Here is a 10671-nt window from a genome sequence, read left to right as displayed (position 1 = left end):
GCATGTAAATGCCATTTTAAGTGACCAAATCATATTTTTAAGCACATTTTTGGATCCTCATTAAATTTCCTATCTAATGACATAAAAAAACACTACTAAATCGGATTCAGTCAGGGAGGGAAAAAACGCTGTCAAATTTGAATTGCAAAAAACCCAGTTTGAAAGAAACAGTCAGGGATAAAATAGCATGTAAATGCCATTTTAAGTGACCAAATCATATTTTTAAGCACATTTCTGGAATCCTCATTAAATTTCCTATCTAGTGACATAAAAAAACACTACAAAATCGGATTCAGTCAGGGAGAAAACGCTGTCAAATTTGAATTGCAAAAAACCCAGTTTGAAAGAACAGTCAGGGATAAAATAGCATGTAAATGCCATTTTAAGTGACCAAATCATATTTTTAAGCACATTTTTGGAATCCTCATTAAATTTCCTATCTAATGACATAATAAAACACTTCAAAATCGAGTCCAGTCAAGGAGGAAAAACGCTGTCAAAGTTTGAATTGCAAAAAACACAGTTTGAAAGAACAGTCAGAGACAAATAGCATGTAAAATCCATTTTAAGTGACCCGAATCATGTTTTTAAGTACATTTTTGAAATCCTCATTAAATTTCCTATCTAATGACATAAAAAACCACTACAAAATCAGTACAATGAGGGAGAAAACGTGTCAAAGTTTTGAATTGCAAAAAACACAGTTTGAAAGAACAATCCGGGACAAAAAAGCATTGTAAAACCCACTCGGAATGAGAAATTTACTTGTTTTAAGCACATTTTTGGAGTTCTCATTAAATTTCCTATTCACTAAAATGAGATTTTTAAGAAAGAGTTCTTAGAAAGCTACGCCTATGAGCGTTAGATCAATATTATACCCTTTCCCAAGTTGGCATTTTACTTGTTGCAACCCTGAAACGTTTTAGGGCACACTTGTGTCGTGTTTTATTTTACCCGCCAACTCACTTTAAGGAAACGTGCTTCAACTCAAAAAAAATAAGGGAAAACCTTGGACCAACTGAAAATTTACGAATAGCCCCTCAAATGAGGGAAAGGAACATTCAACAAGCGCTTTCGTGCTGCCAGATCCTCGGTTTTTTTTAAAATGAACACGTAAAAATGCGCGCCCTTTGTACCAACCACCTGTACGTACGATATACGGAATAAGGGCAAACTTTTATATTTAATGATCGGGGAAGGGATTTTTATGGGTCCCGAGGGAGGAATTTGTATATCGGGACTATTCGCGTGTTAGTATCGGGCGTTTTTCCAGACATGTAGCGGTGTGTATGTGTGGCTTTTTCACCCTCCTAACCCCCCACTAATCCTGAAAAACATGCTTAGTAGTGCTTTGAGGGTGTAAAATATTAATTTTGATTTTAATCATTAAATTTAAATTTAAGTACTTGTTTTTCTTGTAAAATTTGAAAGAACAGTCAGGGACAAAATAGCATGTAAACCTCATTTGAAGTGACCGAATCATATTTTTAAGTACATTTTGGAATCCTCATTAAATTTCCTATTTAATGACATAATAAAACACTTCAAAATCGAGTTTAGTCAAGGAGAAAACAGTGTCAAAGTTGAATTGCAAAAAACACAGTTTGAAAGAACAGTCAGGGACAAAATAGCATGTAAAACCCATTTTAAGTGACCGAATCATGTTTCTAAGCACATTTTTGGATCCTCATTAAATTTCCTATCTAATGACATAAAACAAACACTACAAAATCGGATTCAGTCAGGGAGAAAAACACTGTCAAAGTTTGAATTGTAAAAAACACAGTTTGAAAGAACAGTCAGGGACAAAAATAGCATGTAAACCTCATTTGAAGTGACCGAATCATATTTTTAAGCACATTTTGGAATCCTCATTAAATTTCCTATCTAATGACGTAAAAAACCACTACAAAATCAAGTACAATGAGGGAGAAAAACGTTGTCAAAGTTTGAATTGCAAAAAACACAGCTTGAAAGAACAGTCAGGGACAAATAGCATGTAAAACCATTTTAAGTGACCGCGAATCATGTTTCTAAGCACATTTTTGGAATCCTCATTAAATTTCCTATCTAATTACATAATAAAACACTTCAAAATCGAGTCCACGTCAAGGAGAAAAAACGGTGTCAAAGTTTGAATAGCAAAAGTGATGTTAAAAGGGCAACGTTAAGTCATACAGTTTGGCCGTTAGAGGGCGTTGAAAATTCAATATAATAACAAATTTTTCGTAAATATTTGCAGGAAATAGTTTGTATACGATCGTGTTGCATTAGATCGAGACAGGCAGACGCAGGAAACGTTGCCAATTCCCCGAAAAACGTTTGAAAGTTCCCGAACGGAAACCGATTTACAAATAAATACGACATCCTGCCTCCAGGTCCAGAGATCTAGCCGGGGAGCTTTAAAAGCGTTTTATTGGCATTAGCAGAAGCAGTGGCGAGATAAAAGAAAGTAAATACAATAACAGCAGAAACGAAAAACATAAAACTCTTAAATGTAATATAAATATTTTGTTTGGCCGCGTTGCCCGTTGTTGCGAACCGGCCTTAATTCCCGATTTATTTGGCCCGTGTCACCATAAATCAATGGTACCGCCCGTTAAAATTCCCGAGGGAATAAATATTTCTTGAAAAGTTTTAGCGACAATAAAATGTCGGCTTGTAAATTATTTTAAACGCGTACGGCCGTCGTATTGTAAATATTTTCGTAATAAACACCGCTTTAGCTTTAAATAAATTACTGATTGGCAAAAAATTCCGTTAAAAACTCCTCCCAAAAATTTATTTTTCTTCTTTTCTATATTAAGTCATGTGTGTGTGTCCTGTAATAATTCGTTTCTTTGAAATGATGATGTTTGATTATTTTAACCTTTCCAGCAGGTACGTTCCAGATTTCTATTATCCTTGTGTTGAGCGTGCTACACAGACAGTTAAAATGTTAAATTTAGATCTAACTCTGTTAGTTTTTGAGATATCAAAAAACCGACTGCACCAGAGTCTTTTCCGGGAAAGTTTAACATAAATGACATCGAGACGTCAACTGTAACTTGACAAATAAAAAAGTTGTATTGTTTGACAGTTCGAGGCCGCCATTTTGAATTTTCTGTCAAAATATTAACTTGTACCTCATTTTAAAGGAAATTTCACGTATTTTTAAGAAATGACAGACAAAATGGCGTCCCAGGCAGCCATTTTGAATTTTCTGTCAAAATATTGACTTGTACCTCATTTAAAGGAAATTTCACGTAGTATCAAGAAATGACAGACTAAATAGTGTTTCAGGCCGCCATTTTAACCCTCCTGGAGCAAAACAAAAAACTGAGAAAGCAAATAGATAGAGCAGCTTTCAAGCTTTCTAAAATATCTCCACATGAGTTGATTGATGACACTGTTTGGACGCTAGAGGGCGTCAAAATTATTTCACCCTAAAATCACATATTTGAGACACACCTCGCTTTGACCCTAAATTACTTTCTTATTTCACAAGTTACGTCAAAATGTCATAGAAAGCAAAAGATAGAGCAGATTTCAAGCTTTCTAAAAATGTCCCCCACATGAGTTGATTGTGTGATACCGTTTGTCCGCTAGAGGGCGTCAAAGTTGCTTCACCATAAAATCGCACATTTTAGAGCCCACGCTACTTTCACCCTAATGACTCCCTTACTTGACCAGTTACGTCAAAATGTCATAGAAACAAAAGATAGAGCAGATTTCAAGCTTCCTAAAAATATCCCACATGAGTTGATTGGTGACACTGTTTGGCCCTTAGAGGCGTCAAAGTTCCTTCACCAAAAAATCACATATTTTGAGACTCACCTTGCTTTGACCCTAAATTACTTCCTTACCTGACAAGTTACGTCAAAATGTCATAGAAAACAAGGATAAAGCAGATTTCGAGTTTTGAATGAATTTTTACGGTTTAAAATCAACAAAACTACAACGAAAACTATCATAGTTTAGTTTGAAATTCTGGACGTAGGTGCGAATGTGTTATTAAAAGCAGTGATATAAAAGTTCAAAGCCACCGCACTACCAAGTTAAATAAACCGCCCCGATTGGTCGGGATCCAGTGGCGGGTTGATGATTTACGACCATTAATTGGTTACAGTCTTAAAGCAACATTTTTTTTTACAAAACTGTTGAAGATTTTTCGGTAAAAGCTACGTGCCAACCGATTTGTGTAGTTTAATTAAAAGTTGCTTATTTGATGTGGGATTTACGAGTCGACGCTGTTTTTTTACGTCATTCACTCCTAGTTGTCTTATCATAGAGTATGTTTGTTTCGTCGACAACCGATCTATAAAGAAAACACTGTCAACTGTGTCGAACAACATTAATTGTGAAGTTTCTTCCAAGACTCTTCAAAGGAAAGGCGATGAATAACTGTCTTATTTGATAGACAATGTAGGGACTTTATATGTCGATAGATAGCTAATAAAATGGGCTTTCCAATATACGGTCACATGGGTTGATAGGCTGAACCGTTTGGCCGCTAGAGGGCTTCAAAGTTGACTTTTACTTCTGTCGAATTTTTTGATTGGTTCGAAACTGAAGTTGATTCCAAAATGGCTGGCAAAAATTTTGAAAAAGCCGAATTTATACTGTTTTTTGATTAATTCGGGCTTAGGGATTCCATTAAAAATTTCCATGAAAAATAACGCCCTAGGACATTATTTCTTAGATAATTCACCTTAATAGGTGTCATATTGATGAAATAATAGCCATGTCACACATTTTAAAAACTTTCAAAATTCTTTCGAACTACTTAAGGAGCATTTGGACAGTTTAAAAAGCATATTGAAGGTTCTGGAATGCTTTAAAGGCATTTGGAATATATTAGACAGTTTTAGAATTTTTTAGAATTTTTTGGGAGCTTCTAGAGTAGTTGAAGAGCATTTGGAATCTTTGAGGCCGTTTTGGAAGGCTTTTGAGTGCTTGGGAAGCATTTTGAAGTTCCCGTAGTGTTTTAAAACCTTTTTAAACTACTTGAGGAGTATTTGGAAGGTTTTTGGACAGTTTTAAAGCATACTGAAGGTTCTGGAATGCTTTAGAGGCATTAGGAAATTATTAGATGGTTCTAAACATTTTTGGAAGCTTTCTGACTGTTTTAGAAACATTTTTGAGTTTCTGTATTGTTTTGAATTTTTTTCAGGAACATCGAAGATTCTGGACTGCTTTTAAGACGGTTCTAGAATCTTTTGGAAGCTTTTAAATTGTTCTAAAAGCATCACTTTAATTTAACCGGTTGAAGGATGATGAGAGTGGAACAACAATTAAAATCAAAAGAAGTGGATTGGATAAGTGTAAAGAGTGAGGGTGGGTGGGCGTCAATTAAAGCTAAACAAATTTAATTTTAATTAAACGGTAAAAACGACTAGAAGTGTGTCAACTTCATTAAAGAAATAACGAGACTTTTGCAATTAAAATTAAACATAAGCGTCCGCTTGCGGCTGTTTCGATTTGAATTACTTCATTACGCGATTTGTCTCCGAATTAACTAACCGGGGTCGCGTCTTTATTAATTTACTTTCCTGCTTTTTTTTCACGGGGCTTTGCAAATTAATTCCCCGTCTACAATGCAAATACGTAGTACGGTCCTGGACTATTTTTAAAAGCCTCTCACGAGAGGAAACGTATTAAAAATAATTTGCACCAACTCGATTGCTCCTCCTCGGCCACATTTGCTTGCTTTTAAGTCGCTTTTATCGTCGGAAATTGATTAGTTGCCGGGGGAGGTTGGAGATGAAAGCGTTCTGCCGACTCATCTTCGTGGTGAAAGTGTTCTTCAAAAACGTTGCAAGGGGTAAAGGGGGCGGGTTCTTGGGAAATTTTCCGGAGACACGTAAAGGGAGTGCACGTGCAAATTTCGTTACACGACAAAAGCTCTATGGAAATTTTATTAGTAATTCTTTGTCTATTAAGGTAGGAAAATTTGCTGGAGAAGTTTAAAACCATTTACAAGAAATTGCCGAACAGTTTCTAAATACTGTTGTCTCTCTAATACTATTATTGTCTTCAGACTCACAATGTCCATTATTTCAGATGGGACACCCTATATATTTAGTTTCACTCGATTCTGCCTGTCAAAACTTAAATTAGGATATATAGAAAACTTAGTAAGTTAGATTAGGTTAATACAATGGCGGCTGAATTTGTTCCGGACTATACAATCAGTTGGTCACAAACTGTTATTCATTTTTTGGCTATTTTCTCGTGTCATTGCATTACCCCCTCTAAACTCAAATACCGAGCCTAAGAACCCTCAAACGCCATCTAACGAACCGATTATTTTTATAAGATAAAGGCATTTTGTGAAAGCCCCCGCCAATGAATTATTCATCAGTGGCGTCGTGCATGTGGAACGTCAAAAGATAGGAATCGTTCCTGGGAACCCTAAGGCGATTAAATCGACTGTCTTTGGTCGTCTTATACGGTTTTCTTTTTTGGGGGGGGGGGTGCGTTACCGCCCGCAGTTGCGGACGAAAAAACCCTGGCAAACGCGATCATTGCACGAGCGGCCATAAAGATTAGGAAGCCAGAACGCAAACAAAACAAGTCTCCGGGATTTATTCTTTGCAGCAACTCGTAGCTGGACAAAAAGTGCCAACAAGTAGCAGGAAAAATCGCTACTCTATAGCTGAAAAGGGTGTATTCAGTTACTATCCGATGAGTTTCCACCCTTAGAACCTTTAACATGCAGTGCAGTATTTGTGTAAATCACTGTTTCCAGTTGTAGTGCAACTGTTGCACATGTGGAGTTAGCACAACAACTTTACATTTTACATTCAAATTCTGTTTTGATTGATAACACCGTTTGGACGCTAGAAGGCGTCAAAATTCTTTCACCCTAAAATCACATATTTTGGGACACACCTCGCTTTGACCCTAATTACTCCCTTATTTGACAATTTACGTCAAAATGTTATAGAAAACAAAATATAGAGCAGATTTTAAGCTTTCTAAAAATATCCCCCCATGAGCTGATTGATAACACCGTTTGGACGCTAGAAGGCGTCAAAATTCTTTCACCCTAAAATCACATATTTTGGGACACACCTCGCTTTGACCCTAGATTACTCCCTTATTTGACAAGTTACGTCAAAATGTTATAGAAAACAAAATATAGAGCAGATTTTAAGCTTTCTAAAAATATCCCCCCATGAGCTGATTGATAACACCGTTTGGCCGCTAGAGGGCATCAAATTTCCTTTACCATAATATCACATATTATATTGTAAATATTTTTTAGTCAGATTCATGTCTCTTAATCCGGCCGAGTTCCTGGCAAAGAAATTTTACACAATTAACACAGAATGTTAAATTTTAGATGTAACTCTGTTAGTTTTTGAGATATCAAAAAACCGACTTCTTTTCTGGGAAATTTTAACATAAAATGACACCGAGACGTCAACTGTAACTTGACAAATAAAAAAGTTGTATTTTTTGACAGTTCGAGGCCGCCATTTTAAATTTTCTGTCAAAATATTGACTTGCACCTCATTTTAAAGGAAATTTCACGTATTTTTAAGAAATTACAGACAAAATGGCGTTCCAGGCCGCCATTTTGAATTTTCTGTCAAAATATTGACTTGCATCTCATTTTAAAGGAAATTTCACGTAGTTTTAAGAAATGACAGACAAATTGGTATCCCAGACCGCCATTTTGAATTTTCTGTCAAAATATTGACTTGCACCTCATTTTAAAGTAAATTTCACGTATTTTTAAGAAATTACAGATAAAATGGCGTTCCAGGCCGCCATTTTGAATTTTCTGTCAAAATATTGACTTGCATCTCATTTTAAAGGAAATTTCACGTAGTTTTAAAAAATAACAGACAAAATGGCATTCCAGGCCGCCATTTTGAATTTTCTGTCAAAATATTGATTTGTACCTTATTTTAAAGGAAATTTCACGTAGTATCAAGAAATGACAGACAAAATGGTGTTTCAGGCCGCCATTTTAACCCTCCTGGACCAAAACAAAAACTGAGAAAGCAAAAGATAGATTTCAAACTGTTAGTCTAAGTGTAGGAACTTGTAGACGGGCTGGCGTCTAGGCGTTTTCCTAGTTGGCGCCCGAATCCAGAGAAATCCTGGATAAAAACCGGGAAATATGAGGATTTAAAAAGCATCGCGACTGCCATAATGGCCGGAGCTTTTCTGGAAAAAACCACGTTCCTCCCAGTTGGCCAGACTTCAACCCTCTTTACAGTGCCGGGAAATTCAAATCGTTTGACGTAATGATAGTGATTAGTCACCCTCAAGAGAGGGTTTAAGTTTCCGAAACAAGACTTGACCTGTTTGGCGGCGGGAAATCTATTTTCCAGCCCGACAAATGGTCTTCAGTGTCCGGAATGATGGGTTCAGTTACTTACAGCCACTTAAAGAAGAAGAACGGTGTATCGTAACTTTATCAATCATGAACACTTAATTCTAGAAGAATTAGATCCGGAAAACCTGGAGGCCAATCAGCTGAAGAATTTAAGTCAGTTTGAGTATTTATACGAACTTTTTGCATATGAAACAATCATCAATCAAAACTGTGGAAAGGGGGAGTGTTGGGAAGTTAATTACGGCCGTTCTCCAGGAAATGGAAATTGGGAAACTTTAAAACCAATCGAACGAAAGCAATCTGAGAAAATGGCCGGAATCAAAGGAGCCACTCTAAAGTTGTTCAAAAAACTAATCAAAGACATAGCCCGGGATCCGATAGCTCGTCTTAACCGCAATGGAAAAGAAACTTTTTCTAATTTTAACTGTGTGGCGAGAAAAGTTTTCATAAAATTAAATTTTTCACGGCGATTGTGCGAGTCTGCGACTGCGGAAAAATGGATTGCCGCCAATGAGTCCTAATTGGTTCCTTTCTCTTCCAAAAGTTTGGTTTTAGCCAAACTTGGTGGCGTTTTAATTGACCTTTTGTGTAGATCAATTCCAGCGTTAAAAATCGATTTAAAATCTTTAAGTTTACAAGTTTTTGAAACTGACTAATCTCTGAATAATTAAAATATTTTAAGTATAAATTGTGTACAATTTCTGAGATATTTACAAAGTTGCTCTATAAGTGTTCAGAGTCTTAAAATTCCGCTATTTTAAATAAGGAATATTATTTGAAGGAAGTTTGTCAATTTTGACGTTTCTGGCGGTTGTCACGTGATACTAAAACGCTATTTACCTAGACAGTGACTTATTATCTGTTAAATTATGAGAGAAGAACCTATAAAACACTGAATGTGTCAAACAGTATAAAATAAGTGCTGTACTTTGATTTTTAGCAACTTCATGTTTTGGTCAAGCAAACACGTGATACTGGTACACTACTAAATCAGACAGTCACGTGACAACTGTCAAAATAATGACCAACCAAATGGTAGTCTGGCCGCTAGAGGGCGTTAAAGTTGTTTTTCTTGAATATCTCAGAAACTGCAGAGAACAGAAAACTTGCTTGATTAATTGACTCGAAGTGAGTAAGTTCTGCTGCATATCTCGTTAACGTAGTACAATCCAAACAATACATCCCTAATTTAAACCGTAATATAATTGGAATTATGTACGCAATATAATCGTTAGGAATTTTGACTGCAAAAGGTCCCAATTAGGGCTAAATGAGCCGCAATTACCCACAAATATTCCCATTCTATTTTAAATAAACAATCTCTCCTCGTTTAACTGAATTTTTGGTTAAGTTAAATTACGGTTAATTTAATTTAAAATTAAAAAAAAAACAGAATAATTATAGGAGCAAAAAGCAATCAACTGACTATTCCCTGCTGTAATATTCAATACATCAACCAGGACAGTTGAGATGATAAAACAGTGGCTGTTTTAACTTTTTAATAAGTCGACGAGTATAGTAGAGTGAACTGGCACTATAATTTTCTACAGACAGATTTATGGAGAGTTTTCTTCCCTCAACTATAAATTTCGCTGCTGTTCCGTATAGACATGTAAATTGGGAGTATAAGCCTTCGTCTTTTATGGACGATCAACACAGGACCGGTTTACGCCTCGAAAAACATGATGTATACACGTGTTGATCGTCCATTTTCCCCTAAACAGCGCCAAAATGGATTTCATAATTTGTGCAAGTACGACACACCGTTGATTTTTGTTTTTACTTGTAACGAACGGTTTGGTTTTATGGTGTAACTGGGGCTTTTCCCGTCCCTGTTCCCTTCATGTTACATGTGTATGAACAGCCTTATTTCCGAAATTTGCATCACAATTGGATTGTCTCGGTTTCTTTGTTAGTAGCAGGCGAAACAATTTGAGTCTAGGCGGAATTTATGCCCTTACCCACATCTACATATTACGTACATAAACTAGCAATATTTTCGTCGATATCAACAAGCTTGGATGGTTTATACAGTCTGTCCCAGACGACATTAACTGTGACGTAAGTTTTCCTGAAATATCACAGTCAACTTTGACGACCTCTAGCGGCTAAACGGTACAACCTAGCCTGGTCCGGTTAACGTCACGTGATAGTCCCATTCAGTAGCTTTCTTTTGTTTTATTATGTGTCTTTACATAAGGTTTCAAATAAGCGAGTTATGGACGATTTTTTGGAAAAGTGCACAAAACTCGGAATTTTTGGGCCTCCTATACTAACAACGGCCATATTAAATTTTGCTCAACCAAAATGACTTTTTTTTACTAATTTCAAACTAGGAA

The sequence above is a fragment of the Ips typographus genome, linkage group LG10 (assembly GCF_016097725.1).
Source record: "Ips typographus isolate SLU linkage group LG10, UJ_Ityp_2.0, whole genome shotgun sequence".
In the NCBI taxonomy this organism is placed as follows: domain Eukaryota; kingdom Metazoa; phylum Arthropoda; class Insecta; order Coleoptera; family Curculionidae; genus Ips; species Ips typographus.
The sequence above is the reverse complement of the archived record's forward strand: the minus strand, read 5'-3'. Positions refer to the sequence as shown.